This window comes from Prinia subflava, chromosome 3 (genome assembly GCF_021018805.1).
Source record: "Prinia subflava isolate CZ2003 ecotype Zambia chromosome 3, Cam_Psub_1.2, whole genome shotgun sequence".
Taxonomy (NCBI): Eukaryota; Metazoa; Chordata; class Aves; order Passeriformes; family Cisticolidae; genus Prinia; species Prinia subflava.
In genome coordinates this window covers 44,778,232-44,787,711 of record NC_086249.1, presented here as the reverse complement: position 1 = coordinate 44,787,711, position 9,480 = coordinate 44,778,232, and the positions used below count along the sequence as shown (strand labels likewise).

Genomic DNA, 9,480 nt, shown 5'->3' with positions numbered 1-9,480 from the left:
GATCAGGCTTATTAGAGCTCCATCCAACCTAGACTTAAATGTTTCCAGGGGTGGAGCACCTTGCAAGGATGGAGAGATTGGATCAAGTGATGTAGGTTTTAAAACTATCATGAGTTGCTCAGTTCTGCTCCCAGGCCCAGATTGCTACATGTTTTTCTGGATAAATACATCTCAATGCAAACCTGAAATAATGACTGTTGTAACATCAATTCTTCACAGTTGTCTGGAGACAGTAACTTGGTTTGACAGAAAAAGTGAGAGCCAGAGAAGCAGGGCATTGTGATACAGTCACGACTGTATGTTAACAGGGTACTCTGCAACACATTTTTGTATTTGTCTCCTCATGTCTCCTCTGCAGGATTTAGCTACAATATCAACTTCATAAATGTTCCTCATTAGTACTTGGATGTGTATCTGGTACATTACTGTAAAGAAATTCTCTCTGGAATGACTCCTTCTGGGAAGTTCTGCAGTGGATGAAAGCAAGAGTATTTGGTCAATTGCCTAGAAGTACCTGAGAACCATATAGGCAACTTTGATTTGTAAATAATTCTAATCTAGTTTAGTTTTGGTTTAGAAAAATCCATTTATTCAAAAGCCCCTAAAGTGAGAAAAAGAGGTCCTTATACTGGTTCCCTGATGCCTTCAATCCAGTTTTAATACTATTCAGAATGATTTCTAGATAACTTTAACTGGGTTTCCAGCAGAAAATGGAATTTCATATACACTTATTTATACACCTATGAGCTAAAAAGGAAGGAAGCAGGTGAAGGACTGTGCCACACAGTGCACTTACCACCAGGACAGCATTTGGATGGGGAGAAGAGCCCTAAACACTCATCTAGCCCCTGTCCCAGCTCTGCGTCTGCACCCATACACCCAAAACACCCCACAGATTTCTTCATTTTACCTGCAAGGGCAGTGCGGGGGAGGCAGCCCTGGGAAGCCAGGAGGAGGAATGAAGGACCCTTCCTCCCAGGGCTCTCAGCAGTGGGGCAATCGGTGCTGCATCATCAGTTCAAAGCAGAAGTCTGACACAAAGCCAGCATCTGGGGCTGCCTACGGCGGTGCCCACGGCCACTGCTGCCACTGCTGTTCTTGGCCCCACTGCCACCAGTGAGTGGCTCCTGGCAAAACTGTGGAAACCCTTTGCTGTATTCCACAACTGCTGGCCAGATCTGGAAAGCCTTGTTCCACTGAAACTGGAACAAGGCAGGAAAATCAGTGATCTTCCAACAGCTGCAGCTGGCAAAAATCTCCAGTTTATGCCCCTGAATGGTACGACCCACTAGTGCTGTGCAGTGGCATTTGTTCAGCCCTGACTCATAGACAGAAGAATGCCACTGAATGAATCACCAGCAGAATTTCCGCAGTATCTAACGAGGTAGCTCGTCCAAATATTGATCAGTCCCAAGTCTCTCTAGATTTTGAGATCTGAGATACCACAGTCTAGTATGCTATTCACCATTAAAATTCTGCATTTGGGAAAGGGGGCTTACAGTGAGAAACCAGGTGATGTCTGAACATTGGTTGGTGCATCCTTTGTTGATAGGAGCTACCTTCTGCCTGCTATGAAGCTATCAAAATCATATGAACACTGCTGAAATGCAAGAGAAATAGGAGGTTAATAACAAGGAGCTTTAAAGCAAATTAACAAAACCACTTTATAAAACATCTCATTCGGTTTGGTCTACTGCTGCAGAAGGTCATTAAGCCAAACACTGTAGTAAAATAATTTTGATCCATAACAGCTGAAAGGACAAACATTAAGCAAAGGATAATCACAAATTAGCATTCAGGACACCAGCTGAACACTGCAGGTGTTGAGGGGAGATAGTTCCTCCTTGCACAAATGCCTAGTAAAGCACATTTCTTCCCCTTTTCTCTCCAGTGCTGGACACTATATGCTTGGGCAGCAGGCAGGGGACACCTCAGGTCCTGCCCTGCTCAGCCTCCACCCTTTGACTTTCACTGTGATAATGGCCATATAGGAAAGAGGTAACCCTTCCTACCCTTCACTCCACCCAGTAAGAGCCCAGCCCCACGATTTGAGTTGCATGTTACAGGAATTACTACTGCAGAAACCACACAAAACAATGGAGAAGAAGCCTTACAAGAAGCAGTACAAGTGTATCAGTGAGGTGGCTTTGGTGCCCAGTATCTCCACAAACCTCTGCCATCGCAAGTGACTACCATAACTGACAGAACCTGAAGTCATGCACTACATGAACTCCAAGGACATGTTATGGACATTTTGCAGGGGTGGTCCATCCACTGGTCCATCCACTAACGCAATAACATCTGTGTGTTATATCAAATTATGGGAAGAAGGGTGGTGGTTAGTGAAGTTGTATTGAATAGTGTGAGGCATGGCCATGGTGTAAAAAGTATGGAATAAGGGGTGGAATATGTGCTGGGTGTATTGTGCTGGTTGAGGTAGAGGTAAATTTCTTCAAAGTGGCTGGTATGGGGCTATGTTTGGGGTTTGTGCTGAACACAGGGCTGATAATATAGAGATGTTTTTGTTATTTCTAAGCAGGGCTTACACAAGCAAGCCCTGACCTCAGACCCCAGTACAGGCTAAAGTCAAGGCGCCTGTACCTCCCATCCCCGACCCCACTGACCCCACTGACCCCTTCCCGCCCTCTGTCGGCCACGCCCTCCACACAAACCACACCCCCACATGACCAAGCCACGCCCAGACTCACTGGCCCCGCCCCTCCCTCCGACCGACGCCCCGCCCTCCCGCACGGGAGCACTGCGCGCAGGCGCATTGCGCGCCACAGCCAACTGCCCCCTCGCGGCCCCCCCAGCCCTTCCCAAAGATGGCGGCCGCGCGCCGCCGGTCGAGGCGGCGGGCAGCGCTGAGGCGGCGCGGCGGGGGCGGCGGCGGGAGCGGGGTGCAGTGACAGGTGCGGGGAGGGCAGGAAGAGGCGGTGGAGCGGCGGCGGCCGGAGCGCAGGTACCTCGAGTGGGCGGGCAAAGGCGTGGGGGAAGCGCCGCCCCTGCCCGAGCTGCGCCATCGGGAACTCCCCCTGGCGCTCCCCGCCTCGGCGCCGCTGCCCGCTGGCGGCGGAGCGCGGACCGTTAGCCGGGAGAGCCGCGGGGCCATGGCGGTGAGTAGGCGCTGATGGCGAACCGCCGCCTTCCCCTCCGCGGGGCGGCGAGAGGGGTGCGAGGGGACGGGGGCAGCGCCGCTGCCTGTCCCCGGTGCCGGAGGAGCGGCGCTCCCCGCCGGGGAGGACCGGGAGCCGGCGCCTCCGAGGGAGCCCCGCGGAAGAAACTTTGTGTCTCCGTCCCCTCCGTCGCTCGGAGGTGCCTCTGCCGGCCGGGGCGCGGGGATCCGCCCGCTGTCAGCGCCGGGCTGCGGCGCGGCGGCCGCGGCAGGAGGCGGTGGTTGAGCCGGAGAAAGAAGCAGATGCGGAGCGCGACCAGAACAGCTGAGCCGGCTGTGACAGGCGGGGAGGAGAAGGCAGTGGTGGTGTTCGACACCTCTTTCTCGTTGTTGTTGTTGTTGTTGTTGTTGCTCTCCGCCTAAGCTGTAAAGGTTCCCTTATAGTGCCCAGCTAAAAGGATTGAGCTTCTCTGTGTAGGTAAAACAGTCTTCCCGAGAAAACACGGTGGTCATCTTGCCGACTCCGAGCAGAGGCATTATTCTTTCAGCCAGATTTACTCTCGATTCCCCCTCCCTGATTGTCGCCCAACCTAAACAGAAACTTTTCGTTGCTTCCAGGCAACTTAGAAAGTGAAACCAACTAAAAGCAAAAATGAAACTTTTCAGCTGATTTTTATGGTGCGAAGTAAAGAAAATAAGCAGCAGAAACAACAGAAAATAGGAGACAATGTTATAAATGGCACCTCAAGACGTGTTAGTCATTTCTTTAACCCTGTCAAAGGCAATTTATTAGACACCTTGCATGTCAAGTGTTATTCTAGAACATTTCACGTTATGAAGTAATTTCTGTGAAATGTTCTTTGTTTTCATAATTTAAGTCTGCATTTCATCAAATACATACCTGATTAGAAATGCCTTACATTTTTAAGGAGACTTAAAATCTTTAAATTTTTTGCTGCTGGGTACTTGGCAGCTTCTGTCTTAGAAGCTGTAGGACCCAGTCCTGCTAAGCTTTCTACTTAAAAGAAGCTATTTTGTTGTTATGGCAGTGGGAAACTTTCTGCTTTATACAGAGTAGAAATTTAACTGATATGAATCTGCATCCATAGATGTGTTTATTTTCTGTGTTGAGAAATAGTATGAGTCACAGTAAATCAGTGGTCCTTGGAACTCAGAGAGGATGATCAGTTACATTTTTTCTGCCTCATTTTTTGTTTTTTAAGGAAATGGTCTCAAATAATTATGAAATTTAATCACATGATGAATGGGGAAGTAGCAAGCTGTCAGGTAGGGAGAAAGCTGTACACACATGTGGAAGTCAGAAGTAGCTGAGTATCTCCAGCACTCAGTGTTGGCAAATTGGATGGAGTTCTTGACAGCCGGTGTTTCAACTAAGCATGAGGGAGCAGGAGGGGTGCTGGTCAAGTTTGAAAACACGGCATCTAGTCTAGATTCACTCTGGACACAAGCTGTCTTGACACATATATTGAATCTGGGAGTTGTTTGTGCAAACTACACCAGTATGATTTTTCTGGTGACTTTGGGGGAGAAAATTGATGTGCTGTATGGGTTCCACAGAGGCACTGGGCACTGATTATTAGCAGATGAAGCCGTGGTTAAGTGAGACAGAGATCCTTGTCCTCAGAAAGGCCAGGACTCAGTGATCTGTTGCTTAGATCACTTGGTCAGGGGGTGAGCAATCGGCTTTGAGCAGAGTCACAGGCTGACTACTGTAGATGATAATATTAAAACAGGATTAGGTGAGTGCCTCAGGTTTTTTTTCAGGGCAGATGAAGCTCTTCTGAGGCTTTTTGATGTATGACAAGCTCCAGATGTATGAGTTACATGAGGGTCAGGTCATTATACCCAGCTCTGAAGTTATCTGATTTCAGTCCATTAATGGCATTTCTACCTTTTTCAAGTTGGAGTTTCTGCTAGTTTGTGAACTTAAAACTCAAAAGCTGTAGATTTTTATAGGCAGTGAAGTAATGGAGCTGCAGAAACTTTCATTATTATTTGGACTAATAACTCACTTGCTTTGGGCTGTGAGTCCTGTGGATCTTGGGATGATTTTCTTTGTTAACCTTTGCCCTGTGGCCATTTAATTTTACTTGAATTTGGACCTCCACTGGCTAACTCAGTGTTATGCTGATGATCATTTTGGCTGAAGATCTCAAAGAGATCCTTTAGAACTGTTATTGCAGCTTTAGCTGCTTAACTGAACATGTTTCTGTAGTGTTCTGTCTTAGGACTTGAGAAGAACTCTTAAAGCCTGACTTCAGGAGAGGTTCAATTTTTCATCCTTGTCAGTATTTTGTCATAGATGGTTTGAACATCTAAATGCTTTTAGCTGATGCCACAGTTTCCCTTGCTGGCAGGTCCCTTCTGCAGTAGTGTATGCTGTTGTACATGTGTTGGTGTCCAGAAATACTGAATGCTGGGAAGGTGTTATGTGCTGGTGTTCTGATTATCTGCTGATGCCTCTGTCAGTGGCAAATCCTGTAACCCAGCCCCATCCCCCTTTTTGGGTTGAACTGGCAAACATACAGTCTTGTTCATTCCCAGACAGACAGATACTAGAGAAGACAGTTTTTGTGAGGAGCCAGGTCTGCTTCCTAGCCAGTGTTGTCTGCATCCATTGATGTTCCTTGTCAGTGCCTTCTGGAACCTCAAGGGTTCTTATCTTCTTATAGCAACTTTGTATCTTTTTTTGACCTCTAGTGTCTAATTGTTGTGGGATTTCTAGTTCAATCTGTACTAAAAATGTCTACAGATAATGTCATGTTCCATCAGTGCATTTCTGTTATCGAGAATATGAATTGGATTCTCTCTGTTATAGGTGTCAATAACACTTCTTTATTTTATCATTGATTTCTTTAAGATTGTTGGCTTGGGGAAATTCCCAGGCAATTTGTAGTAAAATTCAACTTCACTGCAATTTAGAGTGCATGGGTTGAATTGAGAGCTGATGTTTTTCCTGTAGGACCAGATCTCAGTAAAAATGGATTTGACTTGGACTGTCAAGTCTTTAGCTTAACTAAAAGATGCTGTCCGTATCTCAGGAAAGCGATAATAGTTTGGAATGAATACACTGCTGCTTTTTCTGTTCAGCAAACATGAACAATGTTTATTTTGCACATGGGGCCAATGTTTCCTGAGCTACAGAAAAGACTGGTTTTTTGCTTGTTCTTTGCCTTCTACAGTAAACTGTGAGCTTCCTTAATGCTGATGTTCACTTGATGTCAATAGAAAAACACTATCAGCCTTTTTCTTAATCTTGTCTATTCATGATGTTTAATGGTTGTGTTTATGTCCAATAATATTTCAGATTGTCATCCTCGGGTCTGTGTTTTGTAGGGCTGATGAGGTAGCAGGATGTTTAGGAAATGTCTGTAACAATACTATTACATGTTTCTTGCAGGTTGTCATCTGTAATTGTTCCAATCAATTTACATTTGGTTTCAGATGGAACAAATATTTTTGAAGTAATTTTGTTTGCCCCCCTGAAATCTGGTCCTATTCCAGCTGCTGACACACTGTTGAGCCTGTAATCACTGAAAATCTGCAGACTTTTTGCTAACCTGTCATAGATTACTTTAATGAAATGTAAATTAAAAGAGTATTTGCTATGCTCTTTTGTCAATAGTTTAATAGAATTTTTATCTGTTCCTTTCACAGCAGAGTCTTGATGACAGTTGTTAGGTTATGCACCTTTTCTTGGTTGTATTGATAATCTGTTTTGGTTACAACATACGCTGCAGAAACTGTTGATCTTCTCTTTGATAGCACAGTTGTGTAGAGGATTGTGTTATTACTCTTCTTGAATGTGTTGATTTAGAAAGCTTTTGTATTCAGAATGGCAGTACCTCCAGAATGGAATATCCTTTTATTTTTTAAATACTTTATTAAAACTTTAGCACCATGCTCATTAGTGATGTCTTCACAGCACATTTCAAACTGAGTTAGGCTGGACATGCTTAGCCCTCTTTGTTCATGGCTCCAAGTACATTTTCACTATTTAAGTCTAGGCAAGCACATTTTTTGTCCTCAGTCTCACCAGACTTACCAATTTGCTTAACAGAATTTATATTTTTGTCTCCCTTTAAGTTTTTACTTTTTCAGGATATGTGGACCTTCTGCTCATGCTATTCTGCAGTCAAAACATCACTTAGGTTAACACCGGTATCCTCTCTTCCAGTTTAGTACCTTGGGCACCAAACACCACCCCAACAGCAGTTTGCAAAAGTTAAACAGGAACAGTGAATATGCCTATGGTGTACCTTCCCCCATATTTGCTGCCAGAGTTGTTCCAAAGCATTTAGGACAGATGAAAAGATAACACTGCAAAATTCTGCATTTATAGACCATAGAAAATATTGTACCTTATTATATATTTAATTACTTGGGACATAACAAATTGTCAAAAATTAAATTACCTACAAATCTGCAATCCCAGTTTGACCAGTAGAGGTAATTTTGTTAGCCATTAATAAGAGGGGCACAGCACTTTGTAAGATGTAATAAATGTCTTCAACAAGGTCCAGAAGGATTTACACTGTGACAGGTATGGATAGGTAGTTACTTTATTCTGTAACTGGAAGTGAAAAGGAATAGGCAGGCCACGGATGTTAACTTCACCTTCTGTGTAACAGTTCTTTTTGAATCTGCTTTGGGTTTTTTTGTATCTTGGTTGAATTTAAATCTATGAAGCTCAATTCTTATTTGCTTTTGATTGTGAATAACTTGAAGTGAAAATGAACTTAGTCAACCTTGAGCTTTACTGTTACCAGCAGCAGAAAGTAAAAATCTCTGTAGTTCACAAGAGTAAACACTCCCTTGTAAATGGGGTTGAGTTTCCCCAGTGTATAGACCCAATGTCTGTGATATACAGGATCCTACAAGCATGGGCTGCTGCCCAGCTGCTGTCTCATTTCCCCTCACTAACGTAGCACACTCCATACCAGATCTCACTCCTTTGATTATAAAATAAATCCTTCTTTTCTAACTTCCAGTTTTTAAATTGCAAGGTTTTGGGTTTTGTAGTTTTTTGTCCTTTTAACTGGAAGAACTGTATCTACTAGATAACTTCACAGAAGGAAATGGAGACAACAGAGTAGCAAGTAGGAGTAATTTTACTTTGTGACAGAAGAACACACTTTATGTAGGGATAGGAAATCAAGTAGTAATGATGTACAAAAAAAGTGTGCAGGTAGCTGGAAACTAATCAGTAAGCAGAAATTGAATGTTTAAGAGATTCAGCACAAACTTTGGTGACTTGCAAATGTCTTGGAAATGAGAGCTGTGACTATAACTATGCAGTAATATTTCAAAATACATATTGATAGACTGTTAGGGGACTTTTATAGTAAGAGTAAATGTCATAAAACACAAGAGTTACCATGCCTCTGCAACTCCTGTAGAGTCTATTAAAATGTAAATGGGGAGTATGACGCTGTAAGACAACTATTTACCCATTTAGTCTAGTATGAAAGTGGATTGAAGATGTTGAAATGAAGTACTAAGAAGTTAGGACTGAAACAAGCTGTGGAAGTGAGTAGTGACTATTGACAATGGTTAATCTTAAATGCAGCTGAAATGTATTTTGTTTTCATTTGTTCAGGCTTGCTAATAACTTAACTGCCCCCATTTAAGCCCATTAGTTTATACGCACATTCCCCCTCAGTGGAATTTTCAGTGGTGAGGATAAATTACCATAGATCAAGTAATAGATCTTAAAAGTATCCCAATACATTTAAGTATGTACATCATGGCAATACTGCTCAAAACAAATCAGTTTCTGACTTTGTGACTTTATTGTTAATAAATTGACAGTTATTCAGTGTTGCAACTTCATTATATAGAAGAGGAGGCAAAGAGCAGCTTTGTCCTCTTGACTTGATTGGGCAATCAAACTAGCTGGTCCCATGGTGTTGTTAATTACCTAAAACATTTCTAGGAGGATGGTGTGGAACTTGGGAGAAGGGATTGCTAATATCACTTGAGGAACCCAGTCTCATTTTGCTGGTCTTCCCCTTCAGTAGTTACAGACACTCATGCATTGGAGAACTCTTGAATGAGTAGCACATTCAGACTTCAAGAGCTACATTCAGGTTGAGACGCTGATTGACTGATCTTTCTTTCTTTCTTTCTTTCTTTCTTTCTTTCTTTCTTTCTTTCTTTCTTTCTTTCTTTCTTTCTTTCTTTTCTTTCTTTCTTCTTCTTTCTTTCTTTCTTTCTTTCTTTCTTTCTTTCTTTCTTTCTTTCTTTCTTTCTTTCTCTTTCTTTCTTTCTTTCTTTCTTTCTTTCTTTCTTTCTTTCTTCTTTCTCTCTTTCTCTCTTTCTCTCTTTCTCTCTTTCTCTCTATC

The 9,480-nt window shown here is 43.3% G+C and overlaps 1 protein-coding gene across 2 annotated transcripts in view; it reads left to right on the top strand.

Moving 5' to 3' along the window:
* Positions 1-2,804: 2,804 nt before the first annotated feature.
* FNDC3A (fibronectin type III domain containing 3A) overlaps positions 2,805-9,480 on the top strand; it is a 112,033-nt gene continuing 105,357 nt past the window's right edge. Inside the window, exon 1 of one of the 2 annotated variants that reach the window (XM_063392092.1) lies at positions 2,805-2,962. The gene's annotated coding sequence lies outside the window, so the exon portion shown is untranslated. The other variant, XM_063392093.1, reaches the window with a different exon arrangement.